We start from the raw sequence: 25,637 nt of genomic DNA, 5'->3' as shown, positions 1-25,637 counted from the left end.
GAGAATGAACAATAGGTTACTGAATGATCAATGGGTTATAGAAGACATCAAGGAGGAAATTAAAAAATTCTTAGAGATTAATGAAAACACAGACACAACATATCGGAATCTATGGGACACATTGAAAGCAGTTCTAAGAGGAAAATTCATTGCTTGGAGTTCATTCCTTAAAAAAAGAAAAAACCAACAAATAAATGATCTCATACTTCATCTCAAAATCCTAGAAAAAGAAGAGCAAAACAACAGCAAAAGAAGTAGAAGGCAAGAAATAATTAAAATCAGAGCTGAAATCAATGAAATCGAAACAAAAGAAACAATTGAAAAAATTGACAAAACTAAAAGTTGGTTCTTTGAAAAAATAAACAAAATCGACAGACCCTTAGCCATGCTAGCGAAGAGAAGAAGAGAGAGAACTCAAATCACTAACATACGGGATGAAAGAGGCAATATCACAACAGACACTTCAGAAATACAGAAGATAATCAAAAATTATTTTGAATCCTTATACTCCAATAAATTAGAAGATAGTGAAGGCATAGATAAATTTCTTAAGTCATATGATCTGCCCAGATTGAGTCAGGAGGATATAGACAACCTAAACAGACCAATATCAATTGAGGAAATAGAAGAAACCATCAAAAGACTACCAACTAAGAAAAGCCCAGGACCGGATGGGTATACAGCAGAGTTTTACAAAACCTTTAAAGAGGAACTAATACCAATACTTTTCAAGCTACTTCGGGAAATAGAAAAAGAGGGAGAACTTCCAAATTCATTCTACGAGGCCAACATCACCCTGATACCTAAACCAGACAAAGACACTTCAAAGAAAGAAAACTACAGACCAATATCTCTAATGAACCTAGATGCAAAAATCCTCAATAAAATTCTGGCCACTCGGATACAAAGGCACATCAAAAAAATTGTGCACCATGATCAAGTAGGATTCATCCCTGGGATGCAAGGCTGGTTCAATATAAGGAAATCAATAAATGTTATTCACCACATCAATAGACTTAAAAAAAAGAACCATATGATCATCTCGATAGATGCGGAAAAAGCATTCGACAAAGTACAGCATCCCTTTATGTTCAAAACTCTAGAAAAACTAGGGATAACAGGAACATACCTCAATATTGTAAAAGCTATCTATGCTAAGCCTCAGGCTAGCATCATTCTGAATGGAGAAAAATTGAAGGCATTCCCTCTAAAATCTGGAACAAGACAGGGATGCCCTCTCTCACCACTTCTGTTCAACATAGTTCTCGAAACACTGGCCAGAGCAATTAGACAGACGAAAGAAATTAAAGGCATCAAAATAGGAAAAGAAGAACTTAAATTATCACTATTTGCAGATGACATGATTCTATACCTAGCAGACCCAAAAGGGTCTACAAAGAAACTATTAGAGCTAATAAATGAATTCAGCAAAGTGGCAGGATATAAAATCAACACGCATAAATCAAAGGCATTCCTGTATATCAGCGACAAATCCTCTGAAATGGAAATGAGGACAACCACTCCATTCACAATATCTTCAAAAAAAATAAAATACTTGGGAATCAACCTAACAAAAGAGGTGAAAGACTTATACAATGAAAACTACAGAACCCTAAAGAGAGAAATAGAAGAAGATCTTAGAAGATGGAAAAATATACCCTGTTCATGGATAGGCAGAACTAACATCATCAAAATGGCGATATTACCAAAAGTTCTCTATAGGTTTAATGCAATGCCAATCAAAATCCCAACGACATTTCTTGTAGAAATAGAGAAAGCAATCATGAAATTCATATGGAAAAATAAAAGACCCAGAATAGCAAAAACAATGCTAAGCAGGAAGTGTGAATCAGGCGGTATAGCGATACCAGACTTCAAACTATATTACAGAGCAATAGTAACAAAAACAGCATGGTACTGGTACCAAAACAGGCGGGTGGACCAATGGTACAGAATAGAGGACACAGAAACCAATCCACAAAACTACAACTATCTTATATTTGATAAAGGGTCTAAAAGCATGCATTGGAGGAAGGATAGCATCTTCAACAAATGGTGCTGGGAAAACTGGAAATCCATATGCAACAAAATGAAACTGAATCCCTTTCTCTCGCCATGCACAAAAGTTAATTCAAAATGGATCAAGGAGCTTGATATCAAATCAGAGACGCGCCGTCTGATAGAAGAAAAAGTTGGCTACGATCTACAGTCGGTGGGGTCGGGCTCCAAATTCCTCAATAGGACACCCATAGCACAAAAGTTAATAACTAGAATCAACAAATGGGACTTGCTCAAACTAAAAAGTTTTTTCTCAGCAAAAGATACAATAAGAGAGGTAAATAGAGAGCCTACATCCTGGGAACAAATCTTTACTCCTCACACTTCAGATAGAGCCCTAATATCCAGAGTATACAAAGAGCTCAAAAAATTAGACAATAAGAGAACAAACAACCCAATCAACAAATGGGCCAAGGACCTGAACAGACACTTCTCAGAGGAGGACATACAGTCAATCAACAAGTACATGAAAAAATGCTCACCATCTCTAGCAGTCAGAGAAATGCAAATCAAAACCACCCTAAGATACCATCTCACTCCAGTTAGATTGGCAGCCATTATGAAGTCAAACAACAACAAGTGCTGGCGAGGATGTGGGGAAAAGGGTACACTTGTACATTGCTGGTGGGACTGCAAATTGGTGCAGCCAATTTGGAAAGCAGTATGGAGATTTCTTGGAAAGCTGGGAATGGAGCCACCATTTGACCCAGCTATTCCCCTTCTCGGTCTATTCCCTAAAGACCTAAAAAGAGCATGCTACAGGGACACTGCTACATCGATGTTCATAGCAGCACAATTCACAATAGCTAGACTGTGGAACCAACCTAGATGCCCTTCAATGGATGAATGGATAAAAAAAATGTGGCATTTATACACAATGGAGTATTACTCTGCATTAAAAAATGACAAAATCATAGAATTTACAGGGAAATGGATGGCATTAGAGCAGATTATGCTAAGTGAAGCTAGCCAATCCCTAAAAAACAAATGTCAAATGTCTTCTTTGATATAAGGAGAGTAACTAAGAACAGAGTAGGGTCGAAGAGCATGAGAAGAAGATTAACATTAAACAGGGATGAGAGGTGGGAGGGAAAGGGAGAGAGAAGGGAAAATGCATGGAAATGGAAGGAGACCCTCAGAGGTATACAAAAGTACATACAAGAGGAAGTGAGGGGAAGGGGAAAAATAATACAAGGGGGACAAACGAATGTCAGTAAAGGGGGCAGAGAGAGAAGAGGGGAGGGGAGGGGAGGGGAGGGGAGGGGGGATAGTAGAGGATAGGAAAGACAGCAGAATACAACAGACACTAGTATGGCAATATGTAAATCAATGGATGTGTAACTGACGTGATTCTGCAATCTGTATATGGGGTAAAAATGGGAGCTCATAACCCACTTGAATCAAATTGTGAAATATGATATATCAAGAACTATGTAATGTTTTGAACAGCCAACAATAAAAAATTAAAAAAAAAATAAATAAAAAATAAAAAATAAAAAAAAAAAAAAAAAAAAAAGAAACAAAAAACACAAAAATTGTCTTTGACACCTCTGAATTCTGACAGAAGTGTAACATCTAGATTGGCCCCTGATTTTCTGATTTCAGAAACGTGTTTGAGGAGCAGGCCAAGCCATGTGGATTTACTCTTCAGAATTATTGGATGCTGCTGCTTTTGTTGACTGACATCTGGAAACTCTGACTCACACCCTGATTTCCCACTTGTTACCAGTGAAATTTGCTCAAACACTACATTTATTCAACTTCATAAAAAAACTAAGATGAAGCTATTTTCAAAGTAACTTTTATTATTTTATCTTTATAATATATGCTAATGAATATTCAGAACATACAGATATTAATATTTGTACTTTGTATAAGAAGATATTAAAATAACTGCATTTATGTAAATTAAGAGAAGAAAATCCTATTATTGGATAAAACCAAAATTTTTATTTTGGTGTATTAAGCTTCCAGAGATTTTTAAAAAATATAACTATACATAGAGTTAATTTTTAAATAAAATACTTGTCTATAAGAGATATTTAAATAAATATATGTAGGTTTGACTATGTATATATGTATATATATTTTTTCAAGACAGTATGGCTTTAATAAACTTCTGACTCCCCATTTACCTAAATTAGGTCTTATCATTATTAATGAAAAAAACCTCACTTTACACACTATTTTAACATTTAAAATTACTTCCCCATGTGTTATCACATTTGATTTTCATACTACCTGAAAAGGACAGGTAAGATACTGATAATGTCCTCATTCACACTGTGGAACAGTATCTGCCAAGCAGTAAGATAGGGGCTGAATGGTGTTTAAAGATGTGGATAGATAAATGTCAGAGGAACAGGAGGGGGTCCCGTGTCCTGCACAAAGGGGTCATTTGTTTTGACCAAACTTCACTGTCCCAAATTCACATTTTAAATCTAGCCTTCTCAGTGTTCTGTGCTGGATTTATCTGACACAGGGACACTAGATCTTCAAAGTCCACTTAGAATGATGTTAGCCTTGGGTTTAGCATAGATAGCTTTTACAATATTCAGGTATGTTCCTACTATCCCTAGTTTTTCTAGTGTGTTGAACATGAAAGGGTGCTGTATTTTGTCAAATGCTTACTCTGCATCAATTGATATAATCATATGATTTTGATCTTTAAGTCTATTGATGTGACGGATTATATTTATTGATTTCCAAATGATGAACCAAACTTGCAACCCTGGAATGAACCCTGCTTGATCATGGTGCACTATTTTTTTTAATATGTTTTTGTATGTGATTTGCCAGAATTTTATTGAGAATTTTGCATCAATGTTCATCAGGGATATTAGTCCAGATTTTTCTTTCCTTGATGTGTCTCTGCCTGGTTTTGGAATCAGGATGATACTAGCTTCGTAGAATGAGTTTGGAAGGGTTCCTTCCTATTCTATTTCATGGAATAATTTGAAGAGTATTGGTATTAATTCTTCTTTGTAGGTCTTGTAGAACTCAGCTGTGAATCCATCTGGTCCCTGGCTTTTGGAAGCCTTCCCTCTAAAAACTGGAACAAGACAGGGATGCCCTCTTTCACCACTTCTATTCAACACAGTTCTTAAAAATCTAGTCAGAGTAATTAGAGATGAAAGAAATTAAAGGGATACAAATTGGAAAAGAAGAACTCAAACTATCACTATTTGCTGATGACATGATTCTATACGTCGAGGATCCAAAAGACCCCACCAGAAAACTTCTAGAACTAATGTACAAATTCAGCAAAGTAGCAGGATACCATAAATCAAATGCATTTCTATACATCAGTGATAAATCCTTTGAAAGAAAAATTAGGAAAGCTACTCCATTCGCAATAGCCTCAAAAAATTAAAACACTTGGGAATCAACTTAACCAAAGGCGAAAGACCTCTGTAATGAAAATTACAGAACACAAAAGAAAAAAATTAAAGAAGACCTTAGAAGATGGAAAGATCTTCCATGCTCTTGGATTGGCAAAATTAATATTGTCAAAATGGCCATACTACCCAAAGCACTATACAGGTTCAATGCAATTCCAATTAAAATCCCAAAGTTATTTCTTATAGAAATAGAAAAAGCAATCATGAAATTCATTTAGAAAAATAAGAGATCTAGACCAGCCAAAGCAATCCTTCACAAGAAAAGTGAAGCAGTAGGCATAGTATTGGCACCAAAATAGACATGTAGACCAATGGTACAGAATAGAAGACACAGTGACAAACCCACATAAATACAGTTATCTCACTCTAGACAAAGATGCCAAAAACATACATTGGAGAAAAGGTAGCTTCTTCAACAAATGGTGCTGGGAGAACTGGAAATCCATATGCAGCAAAATGAAAATAAACCCTATCTCTCACTATGTACAAAACTCAACTCAAAGTGGATCAAGGACCTAAGGAATTAGTCCAGAGACTCTGTGCTTAATAGAGGAAAAAGTAGGCCCAAATCTTCATCATGTCAGATTAGGCCCCCGACTTCCTTAACAAGACTCCTAAAGCACAAGAAATAAAATCAAGAATTAATAAATGGGATGGACACAAACTAAAAAGCTTCTTCTCAGCAAAAGAAATAATCAGTGAGGTGAACAGATAGCCTAGATTTTGGGAGCAAATTTTTGCCACACGCGTGTCAGAGCACTAATCTCTAGGACATATAAAGAACTCAAAAAACTTAACACCAAAAAAATCTCAAACAACCCAATCAGTAGACACTTCTCAGAAGAAGATATACATTTGATCAACAAATATATGGAAAAAAATGTTCAACATCTCTAGTAATTAGAGAAATACAAGTCAAAACTATTCCAAGATTTCATCTCACACCAGTCAGAATGGCAGTTATCAAGAATACAGACAACAATAAATGTTGGCAAGGATATGGGGGAAAAGGCACACTCATACGTTGCTGATGGGACTACAAATTGGTGCAACTACTCTGAAAAGCAGTATGGAGACTCCTTAGAAAACTGGGAATGGAACCACCATTTGACCCAGCTATCCCACTCCTTGGCCTATACCCAAAGGACTTAAAATCAGCGTACTATAGGAATGCAGCTACATCAATGTTTATAGCAGCTCAATTCACAATAGCTAAACTGTGTAAGCAACCTAAGTGCCCTTCAATAGATGAATGGATAAAGAAACTGTGGTATATATACACAATGGAATATTATTCAGCATTAAAGAGAATAAAATTATGGCATTTGCAGGTAAATGGATGGAGTTGGAGAATATCATGTTAAGCTAAAGAAGTCAAGCCAAAGGCCAAATGTTCTTTCTCATAAGTGGATGCTGATCCATAACAGGGTGGGGGGTGGGGATAGGAAAAAATGGAGGAACTTTGATTGGGCAAAGGGGAGGGTGGGGTAGGGAGGGGATAGAAGGGCAGGAAAGATGGTGGAATGAGATGGGCATCATTACCCTAGGTACATGTATGGCTGCACATATGGTGCAATGCTAATAGTGGACAACCAGAGAAATGAAAAGCTGTGCTGCAATTGTGTACAATGAATCAAAATGCATTCTGCTGTCACAAATACCTAATTAAAATAAATAAATAAATTAAAAAATCTCACTTAGACTGATATCTGGAATCTTGATTGCAACTCCTTAGTTTATCATAAGAAATAGCACGCAAATGGGCATGTGCATTACATGGCTTGTCCACACCACCATTCTCTACAAACCAGATGGATTAGAAGCCTAACTTTTCAAAAAGTTAGCTTGGAAAATATCAAGTGAGAATGATGGTTATCACTTATGTATTCAAATGTTTGACCCATGCTTGTCATTACATCTCATGTTCCACAGGCACCTCTTTTCCCCTCCCTAATTCCTGTCAATGCACAGAGGGCCACACACACCATTGCTTCCTTTGCCTTCCTTATTTTTGTTCCCTGGACTGACTCATCTCCTATTCCAACCTCCTTTTTACGAAGTGACTAACCTGGAATTTATTCTCTATCATCTCACTAAACCACTATGCCTACTTCCTTAAGATGGTAGCCACCTTGCTTTGGTTTGGCTCAGAGTATACTCAAATTTATTAATCACACAAGTGCACATAGTGTCTCGGTTTTACGCTTGCATCTTATACCTAGACTGTGGACTTTGTTTATTTACACCAATCATTTAGACTCTACTCTAGCTCCTGCTTTTCCTGGAATTGGCATAGCCCTACTTCAAGAACTTGGCATTTGCTGTTCCCTCTGCCCAGCAACTCTTCCCCCAACTCCTTCAGGCCTTGATGCAAATGTCACTTTCTCATGAGGCCTCCCCTGAATACCCTGCTAGTTTGTAATACTTTTACTTCCTTGTTTTATTTTTTTCCTTAGCACTTATCATCAGCTTATGTATTCTGACTACTGATGTATTAATCTTGTTTGTTGTCCGTCAAAATTCACTAATATAAAAGCTCTGTGAAGGCAGTGATTTTTGTCTGAATTGTTTGCTGTGTCTTCAGTATCTAGAACAGTGCCTAGAGCATAATAGTTGGTGGGCATATTTATAAAACCAATAAATATTTGATTCTCAACCCTGAATGGCACTAAAATCAACTAGGAAACTTAGCAGATATCTCCACTGCTCCCTGCCGGCTTCCCCCGCCACCAGTGATGCTAATTAAATAGTCTAAAGTGGGGCCCAAGCATTGGCATTAGAAAACAAGAAACAAACAAAGACCTCACTAGGTGAATCTAATGTGTAACAGAATTAGAAACTGTCAAGTTAAACTCTCAGAATACTTCCATTTGTCTCCAATTTTTGTCCGAAGTCCCCACTGTTTCCTGTGTACCAATAACCCTGAGTGACACCCTTTATCTTCTGACTTCTCTGTGAGTCCAATCAGGCAAAGAACATAGCTCAACATTTTTAGAAGAGATGTACCCACTCATAGGATATAAGGGGCAAAATGACATTACAGAAAAGATAGACGTTTTCTAGAAATTTTGGAAACTGCTAATAATGTAACACATAGAGAATTTCAAAGAGGAAACGGTAAAATTCTCCAGATTTGGAAATATATCAGAAGCTCTGCATGGAGATCCATGTTCATAAAAAAAAAAAAAAAAAGATAATAAAGCTGTATTTGTAGCCTGGGTAAACAAATGGAATTTTAGAACCTCTTTGTATCTGAAATGTAGGCCTCCCACTGCTTCCCCCAGAGTACCCTTCTAGCCATCCTAATTGATGCAAAACTCATTAAGCCATAATTGCTGTGTAGCCTGGTGCTAGAGAAGGTGCTTGAATATGCACCAAGAAGTCATTCTGATCCTCACCAGTGCTCCCCTCTGGATGGAGAAAATCATTTCTTGGCCACCCCCATGCTGAGCAAAATCCATGAGCTAAAATTAGGGTTCAAGTCGCCAACATACAGCAACCTTCTTTCATTCATCAGTAATTTGCTCTCGGAGATCTGACAATGTCATCTGAGTAATTTTGTTCTTGGCACATTTAAGAGGCAAAAGGGGGCACGGGGGATTCCACCAAGGTAGTAATTTTCTAGGTAATCATCCTAATATCTTCATCCTGTGTGCATTTGTACAACTAAGTTAATTAGGGGAGTTAATTTTCACAAATGGCACAAAAATGCCCATTTGCCGGTACATACTGCCTCGTGCCAATGCCTGGCTCAAGGTAACCAGGAAAGATAAGCTGATGCTCTGCATCCATTACTGATGCCCAGCTTGGACCAGGGAGAACCACATCTGCCAGCTTGGCAGATGTGACCAGGGTTTGGAGTTTTCTAAAGGTTATGGGAGAGAAATTCTAATGCTGCCACCAGCAACTGAACAGCACCAGGAGTGACTTCTGTTCATCCTGGAGTTCAGTTCAGGAAGGACCGAGAAGCGCCTGCATGTGGGTGACAGAGAAGGTCTGCACATTGCTAGGCCAAGTCACTTATGGCCTCCAGCTGCCAAGATGCTTCTTGAACTGCATTTTCTCTTTTTCTCTGAGCACTTCTGTGGCTATGGTAGGAGCTACACAGGAGAGTAAATGGAATCCTGGGGAGCTCAAACTTTTCATGCCTGCAATCTGGTGACTCAGGAATAGGACCAGATGGTGACAAAGTTCTCTCTCCTCTCCAGGAGAAAACACATTTTTCTCATGTGGAGATAGAAGAGAAAAAGGAGAAAGGGAATAAGTTCACTGTTGGTGAATGGGGCTGCAGCTGAGCTTTCAGGAAAGAGCAGAAAGAGGCCAATGAGGACATCTGCATTCTCGGGGATGGCAAGATGCCAGTCAGCGACGGGTGTGAGAGAGAGCTGGAGCTCAGGGGCACTCACACCTAATTTTAAATATCTGTTTGGGTAATTCTTTGTGGAGTTTCTGGTCCATACCTCCCTAAAAGGAAAAGAGCATAATAAAAGAAGAGCCTTCTGAGTTTGTCTGGACCCCTAATGAGTTCTATTACATTACATAAATTTCCATCTTTCTGAACCAATTTCTTTATCATGGAAATAAGAATATTAACATCTTCCTCAGAGGACCCAAGGGCAGATTTCATCAAAGAGTTTATGTGGATCGCCTTGCACATAGTAGGCATTGATAAACATCACTTCCCTGTGATTGCATCTGGAGCCCAAAGATGGTTTTACTCCTCCCCAAGGGAATGCTCTGTTTTCATCCTAAATGAATTATCTGAAACAAGACTCCCCAGCCTCTCCCTAAATTTTGATGGACTTCAATGGTATGAACTAACATTTCATTTCTGCCACATCTAAAAATTTAATTGTCTTGACTTTAAGATTAAAAAAAATAATAATAAGGTGGCTAAATGTAATAGGAATTAGCATTAGCCAGTGGAGTTCTGGCAGGATAGATTTTTCCTGAGACTGCCAAAGAGTTTTAGGAAGGGAGAATAAGCTATTCCATCTCCGTGCAGGGAAAATTGTGTACCACCCCAACACACCATTGGCAACAGTCTGAAAACATGTTGGAGGACAGGAGGAATACTGCCGGGCAGAGTTAATTGCAAGCCAGATGTATCTTGTCAAACACAAGTTTTCCAGCCACTCCAGCACTCTCAGAAGTGTCTCTGATAGCAGGTCCCTACAACTCCAGCGCCTACACTCCAATCATCTTTCTGGTGTGAAGTTTTTCTTTCTTCTTCCAGCATTTGGGGACTCATCAACTTCAACAACAACAACAACAAAAAAAAAAACAGAAAAGTTCTGCTTAAAATGGATGCCCTGGAAACACTCTTCTTATACCCTGTGATAGTATAAACTTTGAAAATTCGAGTAACAAAGGAAGGAAGCAAACGTTTACCTGTTCATGCCAAACATTACCGAGAGAGTTTCAAGAAAGATAGGAGAATGGGTTTTGTGTTTTCTTTCTTGCTTTTATTTAACTGTGTTTTGTTTTTCCTTACTTCTACTCTCTGAGCAACAGTCCCCAATTCTTTTCTCCTTTGAGAATTGAAGCTATGAAAAATGATTCTGTACTTGTGGGTGCTTGAACATGAAATGTTTTACAAACCTTCAGATTTTCTTGACAAAAAAAATCATGAAATGTCACACCAGGGGAGTTTTCTTTTGAGTGCAGCATTGCTTTCTCTAGCTTGCGTGCGTTCTCTCTCTCTCTCTCTCTCTCTCTCTCTCTCTCTCTATCTCTCTCTCTCTCTCTCTCTCTCTCTCTCTCTCTCTCCATAATTTTTAAATGCTCAGGTTCTTAGAAAAATGCAAAAAAAAAAAAATCTTAAGAAAGAAGACATACAAAAAAGGATCCATTCTGCATCTTTTCTTTTCTAAGGACATTATCTATGTTATGTATTTAACCATTATGACAACCTTATGCAAGTTGGTATCTCTTCTTGGGGAAGAGAAGGTTTTCTTCATTTTACACAGGCTAATGTTCATGTTAAGAAAGATTTGCTACCTTGTCCAATGTTGCCCAGTCCATAAACCCAGCTCCATTCAAATCAAGAAATTTTACCTAGTCTCGTTATTCAATGGAGGTGCACGAGAGAATTCAAGTACCTGATCTTAGGGGAAAAGACTTGGAAGAGAATCCAGCAGGAAGGCAATCAAGGCAGGGTTTGCCTGGAGCAGTTTGGTAGAAGCTTTCTGGCTCCTTGATATGACTATTCCCCAGACAGGAACTTCAGAGGAACATTTGTAATGCAGCAGGATAATTCACACTGGAGTCTTAGGGCACATGAAGTTTCAGTTAAGAAGTGTACTTGCTTCATTCTCTGTAAACTTTCTGAAAGACAGTGAAATAGGGGACTTTGAAATAGGAACAAGAATTGATGCAACCTCTATAGAGTGTATTCACATACTTGTTCAATCTTTATTGAACACATTTGCTTTTCTAGGAACTGGGTTAGGCGGTAGGAGTTAGTCCAAGGTGAATAAGAAATGAATCCAAACTTCAAATATACAACACAGGGAATGACAAATTAGCAAGAAGACCCTCCTGCTGAAGGGTCATACATGGAGAATGGCAATTCTGGGTATTAAGTGAATAATCACCATAAGAAAATAATGGATCAAATGTTACATAGTTCAGACAATGGAGAGGTTATTATTGGTTAGCAGGGATGGCTTTATGAAGAAGATGGCATTTTATCAGGGTATTGAAATATAGGTAAAAGTCATATATACCTAATGATGAGGTATAGGGAAACAGTACAGAGGCCAATAGTTCATTTTAATCACTCTGTTCTCTGCCTGGATTCATTCTATGGTCTGTATTGAGGACCACTAGTCCTGACTCAAAAACTTCCTCCCAGTAGCCTTCCTTCTTTGCCTTTAAAATAAATGGGGGAACAACTTGGATTTAAGTGGATAAAAATACCAGATGTCAACACACACACACACACACACATGGCAGATACATAAATTCTGCCTTCAAAGAATGCAGAGCACCTGTTAACTCAAAATCAGAATATGTGAAACAAGAAGCCGGTGAAAACTGATGAGTTTGAAAATCAGCTGCAGGGACAGGGATACCACAAACAGACAAGGCACCTAATCCATGGGAAACCCAGAAAATCTCAGAAGGGCAGACAGCAGGTAGACTGGAACAAGGTGTAGGGGATTTGTTAGGACTGTTTCATGCTAGGTCCCAATAGCAACCCTGCCCAGCTAACGAACTGCATGTGTTCCTTCCATGCCAGATCAGAAGATCTTCCATGGGGATAAAATACCCAGATAAAGACCTGCAGATGCTAACACTAAATGTGCCTTCATAGTGAAGCCTATGGCCAGTGTATAGCAAATTCTTCAGTAGTCTTATTTGAAAGCACGTTATTCTAAAATAAGCTTTTTGGTGCTTCAATCACAATTGGACTAGACAGCCAGGTATCATCTAACATGAAAGACATGACTGAGCAGGAAAAAGGAGATGAATGAGAAACAGGAGAAAAACTTAAAGTACAACTAATATTCCCAGAGCAACAAAGAAATATACTGTCTCTAAGAAGCCAGAACAGATGCTATAACAAAGAAGAATGAAGAGGAGTGGTTGGTGGGGGAAGGATATGGAAGGAGAAGAAAAGAAAAAGGAAATATGAAAAACCATCAGTTAGACTAATCCACAAAGTTACAACTATCTTATATTTGATAAAGGGGCTAAAAGCATGCAATGGAGGAAGGATAGCATCTTCAACAAATGGTGCTGGGAAAACTGGAAATCCATATGCAACAAAATGAAACTGAATCCCCTTCTCTTGCCATGCACAAAAGTTAACTCAAAATAGATCAAGGAGCTTGATATCAAATCAGAGACTCTGTGTCTGATAGAAAAAAAAAGTTGGCTCCGATCTACATATTGTGGGGTCGGGCTCCAAATTCCTTAATAGGACACCCATAGCACAAGAGTTAATAACAAGAATCAACAAATTTGACTTACTTAAACTAAAAAGTTTTTTCTCAGCAAGAGAAATAATAAGAGATGTAAATAGGGAGCCTACATCCTGGGAACAGATCTTTACTCCTCACACTTCAGATAGAGCCCTAATATCCAGAGTATACAAAGAACTCAAAAAATTAAACAATAAGATAACAAATAACCCAATCAACAAATGGGCCAAGGACCTGAACAGACACTTCTCAGAGGAGGACATACAATCAATCAACAAGTACATGAAAAAATGCTCACCATCTCTAGCAGTCAGAGAAATGTAAATCAAAACCACCCTAAGATACCATCTCACTCCATTGGCAAGATTGGCAGCCATTATGAAGTCAAACAAGTGCTGGCGAGGATGTGGGGAAAAGGGTACACTTGTACATTGCTGGTGGGACTGCAAATTGGTGCGGCCAATTTGGAAAGCAGTATGGAGATTCCTTGGAAAGCTGGGAATGGAACCACCATTTGACCCAGCTATTCCCCTTCTTGGACTATTCCCTAAAGACCTTAAAAGAGCATACTATAGGGATACTGCTACAACGATGTTCATAGCAGCACAATTCTCACAATAGCTAGACTGTGGAACCAACCTAGATGCCCTTCAATAGATGAATGGATAAAAAAATGTGGCATTTATACACAGTGGAGTACTACTCAGCACTAAAAAATGACAAAATCATGGCATTTGCAGGGAAATGGTTGGCACTAGAGCAGATTATGCTAAGTGAAGCTAGCCAATCCCTAAAAAACAAATGCCAAATGTCATCTTTGATATAAGGAAAGCAACTAAGAACAGAACAGGGAGGAAGAGCATGAGAAGAAGATCACCATTAAACAGGGACGAGAGGGGGGAGGGAAAGAGAGAGAGAAGGGAAATTGCATGGTAAAGGAAGGAGACCCTAATTGTTATACAAAATTACATATAAGAGGAAGTGAGGGGAAAGGGGAAAAAAACAAGAGAGAGAAATGAATTACAGTAGATGGGGTAGAGAGAGAAGATGGGAGGGGAGGGGAGGGGAGGGGGGATAGTAGAGGATGGGAAAGGCAGCAGAATACAAAACATACACTAGTATGGCAGTATGTAAAAAAGTGGATGTGTAACCAATGTGAATCTGCAATATGTATACAGGGTAAAACTGGGAGTTCATAATCCGCTTGAATCAAATGTATGAAATATGATATGTCAAGAGCTTTGTAATGTTTTGAACAACTAATAATAAAAAAATTTTTTAAATAAATAAATAAAAGAGGAGGACTAAGCCCTGAATCAAGACCAATGTTCGCTGTACCTATTGGTTTCAAACAGGACCTAAGAGTGATACCTTCCCTTGGTCTGTTGACTATTCAGTATCTCAGAGGGAATGGCCAATTCATTTGGAAGAAACATGGTTTAGAATATGTCGTTTTCTGTTGTTTATTCTGTGGTATTTGGGATTGAACCTAGGGCCTTAAGCATGCTAGGAAAGAGCTATACCAGTGAGCTATACCTCCAGTTCTTTTTTTATTTTTGTTTTGAGATGGGGTATTGGTAAGTTTCCAAGTTTGGCCTTGAACTTGGGATCTTTTCTTTTTGTGTGTGTGGTGCTGGGGATTGAATGCAAGGCCTTGTGCATGCAAGGCAAGCACTCTATCAGATGAGCTATATCCCCAGCCCAAACTTGGGATCCTTTTGCCTCAACCTCCCAAGTTGTTGGGATTACAGGTGTGCATCACCATGCCTAGCAGTATCTTTTTTTTTTTTTAACAGAAAGATTGAACTGTGTTAGATTTAAAAATGAATTATTCTGTGAGGATAGGGATTTAACCAAAATAATATTTCAGAGGAACTTTTGAGTTTTCCGTTCTATCTACTTTCTTACTCTCCCTTTTCCTCTCACTCTCTTGCATGCATTGTGACTTTTGGGGCATTCATCAAACAATCTCATCTTGCCCAAAGTTTTAAACCAATATTTAATTTTAATTTACATTTCTGCTGATTATCATTAGATTCATCACTAGTGAACTTAGATGTTGACTGCAGTAAACTTGGAATATGTTTTTTTTAAAAAAAAAATACTGTTTACTGTGGTAAAAAATATATATAACAAAGTTTACTTTAACTGTTTTTAAGTGTACAGTGATAATTAACAATGTTCAGTGTGTTGTGCAACCACTCCTACTGGACTTTTCTAGAACTTTTCCATCAATCCCGGCATAAACTCTGTACCTTTTAAATATCAACTCTCCTCTTCCCCTTTCCCTCAGCCCCTGGTAACCACTGTTCTACCTTCCAGATTGTTATATTCCATTCTAAAAATATTTTTAGGATGAATTTTCCTAGAAAAAAAAATAATAATTTTTTAAAAAGAACGAGGAGCTAAGAGTTGCTGCCTCTCGAGAGCAGAATAGGGTAGTGAGGACACATCAGCCCCCCCCCACCACCAAACCCTTCTAGTAATATTTAATTTTAACTATGTCTACATATAATTTCAATAAAATACATCAAAATTTCCCAAAGACTAAGATTGAGAATTAGGCTCACAACAGTGCAAATATTTATAGTTCTTCCAAAAAACTTCATCCCCCTCCCAACTCCTATAAATAAACACACAAAACAGGATCTTTAAAAATACACAATGAAGTGCTACCTGCTCACAGGGAACAACAATTTCTGGCTTATACAACTAAATAGGGGCTTTTTAATTTCTGAAATTTAGGACACATATTTAAGCATATTACTGTGCGTTTTATACTAGCTCCTTTCTGTGTACTGGTAGCAGAGAAGCGCCTATTAGCATTGGGAAACTTAAAATTTGATTGAATGCTAAGCAAATACACATGATTGAACATTATGTGAAACCAAGTACTTATTCAGTGAATAAAATCAACAGTTACAATGTTAGACTGAGCAGACTGAGATTCCTGTATACTTTTCTTCTTAGATTGTTAAGTCCTGAATATAATTCCCCAAGTAAGGATATACTCAAAGATTTAGGTTCAAGAATGTTCATCTCAGCACTGTTTGTAATAATTAAAGATTAAAAACTACCTAGAATCCTTTCAATGAAATTGGAGTTGCATAATATGATGCTTTTAGAATGGAATATAACCATCTGAGACCTACAAACATTAGTTACTAAAATGGAAAGATGTTCATGATATTTTTGAGAGAAATAAGCAATATCCTAAACTCTATTCAGTGTGATCTCCTATTTGATTTCTTTTGTTTTATTTATATGGTTATATTTTACCTCAATTAGAATCCTGTTCTACCATTTACTAGTTTTGTGTTTGAAAGCAATTTGTACCCTTCAGCCTTCAATTTATCACATGCAAAACAAAAAGACTTCTAATACCTCTACCATAATTTTGTTGTGCATAGTAAATGAATTTATGAAAGTTAAATTCTTTGAACATTTCCTGGCATGTGGTGATCGCTGTATGTCCATTGATAATGCCATTAAAGTAGAAAAAGCAGGAGATTAAGCACTAATATATGGGCCATCAATGTTATCTCTGGAATGGGGAATGCTGGGGACCTTTGTTCATTTTCTAGGCTTATAAATGATCTTTAAATTTTCTATGAGTATGTTGCTTTCTAATAAGAAATAAAATAGATTTCAGTAATAATCTTAAAAGAATAGAATTAGCAATAGAAAAAAATAAGATGATACATCTCTATCCAACAGTCTCTCATGGAAAGGGAAGGAAGACAATTCCATTTTTTCTATGCTTTAAATATTTCTTCTATTACTGTGTTGACAGTGTTATTCATTAAGGGACTAGACAGATTCTTGATGATCAAAAGTTTTCTCAGAGTAAATTGTAATCTGATTTTATAATTCCAATGATAAATCTAAACTACTAATATAAGCTCCATTAAATATCCTGGATAACCACATAAACCCAAACTCTGCCATGTGATTTCAGCACACAGTGATTTTGTCTATGATAAAAACAGGAAAGACTTAATAATGATGATGCCATTTGCTAAATAAGGTCGTATTGTCCTAATACCACCCTGCTAGAATTAAGGTTTTACTTTGTACTGTCCACTGAAAAGAAAAAAAAATGGTATAAGAAATTTTGCTACCAAGTTCAAAACTCGAAAAAATCTGGACTGTAGCAGTTACAAATACAAGACGTGGTTTGGTTATGGCAAACATCATACATCACAATAAACTTATACTGTTAATTTGAATTTTATACTATTATTTATATTTAATTTTATAGGTTCATTTGGGATTTATAGTAGTTTAAGAACCTTAAGCTTTTATTAGGAGTTTATACTTAGTTTTATGTTTATATGCTTAAGTGACAATAAAAATAAAGTAAACATTGGATGTTTATGAGAATTTTTTTCTCTTAAGGGAGTTCATGCATTCAAGATTGATAACTAATATACTGTGTAAGCTTTGATTAGAATGGGATTTTAATTTAATTTAATTTGAATATTTAAAATCCTTATTATATTGCTACTCTGGATTAACATTCTGGGTACTACAGAAAGCATTTACTCTGTGGTCTTGGTACTTGATGGTCTTCCAATTTTTAAAAGATATTATTTGTGGAACTATTAAATAGCAAAGTAAAATAGTATGTGGCTAAGAACCAGGAGTTTTCTGGGTAGTTAGTGCCTAGCAGTTTAGCTCAGGGGAAAAGCCCAGAGGATAGTCATGGTGAGCGGAAGCTGCCACGGGAGAGGGGACTTGACCCTTGGTCTTGAAAGAGGAGCAGGGAGGGATTCCAACCAGAGAAGCCCCGTGAGAATGATGATGAGGTAGCCCTGGAGGTGCTAATCTTACCTGGGTTGGTGATGGGGTTCAGTGAGGGCCACTTATATGGCCTTAGGGCAGGAGGCAGGGAGCCATTATGAGTTTATCAAGGGAGTGAAGTAAGAAAAATGGTATATTAAAAAGATTCTTTTGAAAGAAACATTTAGTAAGCTCTTACTACATGCTAAGCACTATGCTGACCATAAACGCATTACATTACCCCAAGGAAAAATAGAATGCAGATAGCCTCAATTGTGACAATAATCCACATTTAATAATATGGACCAGGTCTGATGGCCTACTTTGGTTGACTTCCAAAACAAAAAAAGTGTAACAACCAAAATCATACCTGCTGACTGAATACTTGGGTCCTTTTGTTGCAATAGTGACTGGTGCCTTATACATCCTAAGAGGAGAAGGGTGACAGAGGGGCAATGAATATATATGCATGTGAGTCTGGATGCTTGGGTAATTTTCTTAGCAAGGGAAAGTCTGAAATATAGACAGAGCTGTGTGTGTGTGTGTGTGTGTGTGTGTGTGTGTGTATCTCCTCTAGGGGAACTGGCCAATATTTGTCCAGCTTGTATTTAGAGGATAGCCAACATGCTATATGATCTGATCCTTCTCTTAGCTGGCTTCTGCAGATCACACATTGTGGTGGCAAAGCCCTGCAGTTAGAGCTTGGTGAGTCCTTGAATTCTGACTCTGACTCTGGCCAGCTCTGTGACCTTGCAGAAAGCCCCATCTCTCTTTCTCCCTCAGCTTCCTGGACTGTAAAATGCAAGTCATAATACATGATGAGAGAAGGAAGCTAAGAGTATTTTGTGGATGTATTACTTACACATCTTTTATCCTTGCTCTGATAGCTGTTTCTGTCACAATTCTTGAGTATGATGGGGAGAGCAACAGGCCATGGCATGGGCTTGGGGCAAGGATGGAGAGAGGCAGGTCCCTCATCAGTGTGCATAGTGGAGGCTCTGAAGCCAGGAGTGAGACGGCTGCTGCAAGAGCACTGTTCTCACTCCCAGAGAGCAAAGCATTGGGTTAAGTGAGAGCCCCTGGAGTAAACAATTGGGCTGTAAAACAGGACCCAGCAGCTACGACTCCCGGCTCCTTTCAGAGTCACAGTACAGAGGTGAAGGCTACAGAGACTACTCAGATTCACTTAGAAGATGGCAAGGGATTGAGACAGGGATGTGAGTGGGGCATAGACTTGGTGCAGCCACACAGAACAGCTACTCTCACCTCTTACCCTTGGCAGTAGCTCCTCTGTTCTCCCCAGCCTTTCTTACAAGTTACTGGACTGGGAAAAGCACAGGCAAGACAGTGTGAGTTCTGAGGTGAGGTACCAAGGCCACATCTTGCAATATTTGCCCAGAGTGGAGTTAACTCTGAAGCAAGAGCTACCAGGGGCCCAGAGAAATGAGTTCCTGTGCAGGTCCCCAGCCCAGACCTCTGAGGCTGTGCATAGAACTGCTGGGATGTGGGGAAGCGCTTTCCTCTACATCCACCCCGTAAGCAGCAACTTAGGGATGCCTTCCCTTCACCCAGTTCACAGCCTCTCATCTTACTGACTTTGTCTGTCTACAAAAGGTCATTGACTGTATATTCCACAGTCCTTCATCTGGCCCTTGAATTAGCCTGATAAAAGACTAATTTTCTAGTACCAATGATAGAGCTTAGAGCAGGTTTTTCTATTTAGAGATAAATGGACTTTCACACACATACACTTGGACCCACAGAATATAATTAAAACATGAGAGATCTTTAATGGCCACTCTGGCTCTCCCGCAATCCTAGTGATTAAAAAAAAAATTGGTGGAAATTCCAACCATGAATGTGGGTTGAGGGTTTCTTACCACTCCAGCTGACCGGGCTTTTTTTTTTTTTTAAGTTGCTTTTGTTTTTGTTTTTTAGCTACCCTTTCTACTTCACTCTTGTTACCAAACACAGCTTGAGGGTTCTAACCATCCTGAATGGACCAAGCATTTAGAATCAGACTCCTCAGGTAAATGAGGGGTGGCTAGACATCCAAAGCAGCCCCTCCCCAGCAAAGGTAATTCATCAGTCCTATTAATATACAAATGTACACAACTCGTAGTAAATTACACATTTAAATTTCAAGCATAGCTTTGGCATCTGAATTCAAACTATCGAATTATGAAAAGCTGCATTAGTCATCTTTATCACAGGCCTTTAGGCTTCAACCACACAGAGGCACACTGCTGACCAGATAAAAAATTAACCTCCTTATAAAGAGGGTTTAACTTAGGAAATCCTAGGTTGTAAAAGGAGATTGTTATATACAGTCTTTAATTCAAGCAACAGTAATTGGACACTGAGCTATGCGCAACTGCCCGACAGTAACTTAGTTCAGCTGTTAGTATAAGATAAGGCGGCATCCCCTCATCCAACTGAGTTTAACCAATCTACCTAAACCCTTTTTAACTCACTATTCTTATCAGTCACCAAATCCATTAAACTAGCCCTTTGTTGCACGGTAGGTATCTGTCTTAGTCAGCTTTTTCACTGCTGTGACCAAAAGACCTGACAAGAACAAATTTAGAGGAGAAAAAGTTTATTTGGTGCTCACAGTTTCAGAGGTCTTAGTCCATAGATGACCAACTCCATTTCTTTTCTGCTCAAGGTCAGGTAGAATATCATGGCGGAAAGGTGTGGAAGAGGGAAGTGCTTCAGGACATGACAATCGGGAAGCAGTGAGAGAGCTCACCCATCGAGGACAAAATATAAACCCCAAAGATACGCTCCCAGTGACCCACTTCTCCAGCCATACCCTACATGCCTATAGTCACCACCCAGTTAATCCGTATCACTGATTAGGTTAAGTCTCATAACCCGTTCATTGCACCAAACTTTTTTGCGTTGTCTCACACATGAGCTCTTTGGGGGACACCTCATTTCTAAACCATAACAGTATCCCTCCTTTCTTCCAACCTAGAAGAGAGATGAATAAGTGTCCATTCCCGAATTCCTCAAGTACTATCTGGTCCTATTTCCAGGAGAATCTTCTAGACAAATGGGAATGAACTCCTCCAACATATGTACAGGTCCAAGAGGCCCCCTTCAGTCCCTCAATACCAACACGATTCGTATGTTTCCTGCCCTCCACACCATCTGGACCAGAGAGAGAAAGCATGCTTCCTTACCTCCATTTTTGTAGTATTGAATGGGCTGGCAAAATGGTAAGTGACGAATTTAAGAAAAAACGACAGTGAGTCCAGCCTCTATTCTGTCTTCATTCTGAGAGTGGCAGCTGCTGACATATGCTTTGCCTCTGCTGGATCTAGTGGCCAGGGCTTCTTTAGGATTTCTGGGAGAGCCCATCTCCATGGATGTGTTCTGTTTGTTGTGCAAGTTCCCAGAGTCAGTACTGATCCCAACCCCTTAGCTAAGCTTTCTGCTTGCCTATATTTCTTAGGGAAATAGCTCTGGGAAACAAGGGGGGGAATGAGCATGGAGGGAGGGAAGGAAGTGCAGGTGAGCATCGTGTCCTAGAATGTATTAAGCCAGTACATTCTGCAAAGAGGTCTGAGAAGCATAAGTGATTTACTTAAAGATGGCATGGGGATGGGGTGTCACGGAAAAAAACCACCTCGGCCAGACATTCTGGAAGATCTGTACTCCCATTTAGCTAAAAGAGTTAATGGTTTTAATGATTTGTTGTGATCTCAAAACAACAGTTAAGAGATAAATCCACATCATTAAAGCTATTATGGTGTTTTGCTTCATTTAGCAAATGGTGGTGGGTTGAGGGGCTTGGGTTGAATGCTTGAGGTTGTTTTGCTGTAAAGACACCCACATTTAATAATAAAAACAAGCTCCTGGGGCCCAGGAGCAATTGGCTCTCAAATCCTTTGTAGGCAGAAATGGAAAGATGTCCTTGAAAATTTAACCCAAAAGTTTGCTCAAATTCCTTTTCTGTGTATTCTGGGCAGAAAGCAAACAAGCACAGAAAATTGAAAGTTGATTGTTTTTCATCTTGGCTTGAGACTCCAGTCCAGGGGAAAAGGTGTGGTTCCCAGTACTTGGATACTCTGGGGAAAATTCTGATCATGCTTCTAAAATGAAAAGCCAAAGACCATTCCCATTGTTATGTACAAAGGGAGGGTCTGGTGTTTGCAATGTTCTTTATGTGATAAGGACCAGAACTGTCAAGATAATAACTCAATAAACTTGACTATGTGGAGTTCTCTATTAGCTGCCATTTAAGCATACATGCGATACATTGATCATCATTGATCTTCATTTAAATGAAGATTCCAAGGCCCTAGATATATTACGGAATGTTTCTGGAGCCATCAGTAAAGGCTCTTGTTTATGAAATCTCTTCTTTGAAACTTTTTGCTTTACTTGGCAATGACTCTTTCCTGAAGAGACTGCTCTCCTTGCAGCCCTCTTGAGTAGATTGATTTAAGCCAGATGCTGTGGTGCACACCTGTAGTCCCAGTGGTCCAGAGACTGAGGCAGAAGGATTGCCAGTTTGAGGTCAGCCTAGGAAACTTAGATATTTTTTCAACATAAAAAATTAAAAGGGCTGAAGATGTATCTCAACGATAGAGCACCCCTGGGCTTGATCCTCAGTACACAATACACACACACACACACACACACACACACACACACACACATGCAAACAATAACAAAAAACTTGGATATCAAGTTTAGAAAGTCTAGGAAATGATAGGCTCCCACACCAATGGTAACACAGCCTAGAGGTAGCCTATTTATCTTCCATGTTTCTTACTGCTACTTCCAGACCTTTAGCCTTTATGCCTATTAACTCCAACTTTCTCCTTTCCAGGTTTGATGTTCACCTCATCAAATTGCATCATCTCCTAACCCTAGTTTTATCTTTGGATTCTGGGATGAATTAAGCCTCTTGGTTCCTTGGTGATTTTAGCCCCTGGCTTATTGATACTCTCTCCCAATCAACCTGTCACAATTCTCCCTGAATTCAATATGACTGAGGATATCTTTTCAATAACCTGGCCTCTCAGTCCATGACTTATTCTCCTCATTGTCTCAGTCACCCCACTCCATTGTCATCTCTAGACCTTGGGCTTACCAATAATTGCATCTCCTACTTAACATCCATTATAAATATCCTATTATCTCACCAGGACTTCCTATTCCCAACTTATTATAAAGTGCTTCAACTCCAATAATTCTTCCTTCCAAACTTGTCAAACTATACCTTAAAAAAATCTACCACCAACATTTCAATATCCTCCACCTCTCTACAAAGTTATTTTCTTTGCGTGGGCCTAAATTTCATGATGAATAATTATAATCATTCCCTTGCATTTAATCACAACACTCTAGGCTCCCCCATAATCACCTTGCAAAAGTCCCATCTAGCATTTATATATGACTAAAGAAAACTACACAATTTTGCTGAATATATTCATGATCTTACTTAAGACCTTGGTTGTGCCAGACAATATTTCCCAAATCTTTTTATTCTTCCACCTGAATAAGTAGCCATTTCACTTTCACATTTCAGTCTCTCTTTGAGCCTCCATGATCTCCTCCCCACTTATCTTTGATTGATAACCTTGGTTTCCACTTGACTAAGATACCAGAAGTCATCAGAAAAGCATTTCCAACCCCACACCAAAGTCTGTCACCGAATATGTGCCCTACCTTTATGTTTTTATGGAAGAAATCTCTTTGATCTTGCTAAATTTTCCTACCTCTTCTCATCTACTCCATTTCTCCCATTTTCCTCTAGCATTATCAAATATTTTCTCATAGACGAGGATTCCTATCATTGCACAGTCATCTCATAATTAGCAACTCAGGCCAAAATAGAGAAATCATCTTTGATTTTTCTCCCTTTCCACACCCCACATATATTCAGAATCCAGCAGTTTCACCACCTATACAGCTACCATCTTGGTGCAAGCTATACTATTTCTTCCTGGACTTGTTACAGTAGTCATTAACTAATTGCCTAACTTCCCTGCCTCTTCCTTCACAGTCTTCTGTTTATTCCCAACCCAGCATTTAAAATGATTCATTTAAAAATATAATTTAGTCCAGCCACTCAGCTGTTAAAACCTCCAATGGCTTGCCACTCTACCAACAGTAAAATATAATGTTCTCTTAATGGGCTTCAAGTCTGTTTCCCCACTGCCTCCCCGCCTCCCCGACCTTAATCTAACACTCTTTACCTTGATCATTCCACTCTGGGCATAGTGGCTTCCTAGATTCTCCTTGGATTCAAGTAGCATATCTCTGCTTAAAGACCTTCGCGTTTGTCATGCCATCTCCTTGGGACACCCTTTCCCCATTCATTCTCATTGCTTCCACCCATGTCTCCTCAGGTCTCTCTTCATATATCATCTGCAAACTTAGTACTCTCTTTAGAATAGCAATTTATCCTTTCCCAGCAACTCACTTCAATTTTCTTCTCAGCACTGATCACCATTTGACATATTACATATTCACATATTTATTTGTTCATCATCTGCCCCTGTCATGTAAACTCCATAAGAGTAGAAATTGAATATTTTTTTTTTGGTAGCAGGGATTGAACTCAGGAGCACTCGACCACTGAGTCACATCCCCATCCCTATTTTGAATTTTATTTAGAGACAGAGTCTCACTGATTTGCTTAGTGCTTTGCCATTGCTGAAGATGGTTTTGATCTCTTGATCCTCCTGACTCAGTCTCCTGAGCCTGCTGATTCTTTCCCTGGTATGTAGGATAATGTCTGTCATATGGTATATGCACATATACTTGCTGAATGAATAAGGTCTGGAAAAAAAGAGGTAAATAAATCAAACAAGTATTTATTAAGGACTGTTAATGTGCCCAGAACTCTACTATGGGTAAAACAGAGATTTGCTCACCAGTCCTTTAGGAACTTACAATCAGAATATGAAATATTATTACCATGACACTATATATTAATACAGGAATAGGGTCAACTTTATCCTTTAGCAACCACCTGCATCATCAGCATACAGGTACATATTTGACAAAACTATGAGAGAGAATCTTTATTAGGCTTAATATTTAGTAAGAAAATGACTTTTCTCACTCAAAAGATCAAAATAAAGCCATTGCCTCTCCTCCAGAGTGCAAGAGAAAATGCCCAGAATGCAAGAGGGAGAGAATATTGAAGGTTTGGCAGAAGCCCCAATGTACAGATAAAAATGTACACAGATGACAGAGAGAGAAAAGCACACATTCCAAAGGAAATACACAAAACAGACAGCATGCACAATGCAGAGCTGCTGGGGAAATATAAAGCTTCCATAAAAATTTATGTAAATTAATTATGTAAACCAACACAAATAGGACTTTGTAATGGATCCCTCAAAAATAGGCACCAGCCGTCACAGTCCCAGATGTAGCAGGCCTAGTCTCACGGGGACATGGAGAGAGAAAAATTTTTTAAATATAAATATGCAAACTGAGG

General features: G+C 38.5%; 1 non-coding gene across 1 annotated transcript; it reads left to right on the top strand.

The window, feature by feature from the left end:
• The first annotated feature begins 14,692 nt into the window (after positions 1–14,692).
• LOC114092278 (small nucleolar RNA SNORA2/SNORA34 family) lies at positions 14,693–14,825 on the top strand. Its single transcript, XR_003582665.2, has one exon. It is a non-coding gene; the product is annotated as a small nucleolar RNA SNORA2/SNORA34 family (small nucleolar RNA).
• The last annotated feature ends 10,812 nt before the right edge of the window (positions 14,826–25,637 follow it).

Source organism: Marmota flaviventris, chromosome 12 (assembly GCF_047511675.1).
Source record: "Marmota flaviventris isolate mMarFla1 chromosome 12, mMarFla1.hap1, whole genome shotgun sequence".
In the NCBI taxonomy this organism is placed as follows: domain Eukaryota; kingdom Metazoa; phylum Chordata; class Mammalia; order Rodentia; family Sciuridae; genus Marmota; species Marmota flaviventris.
This window is presented reverse-complemented; position numbering and strand designations above follow the sequence as displayed.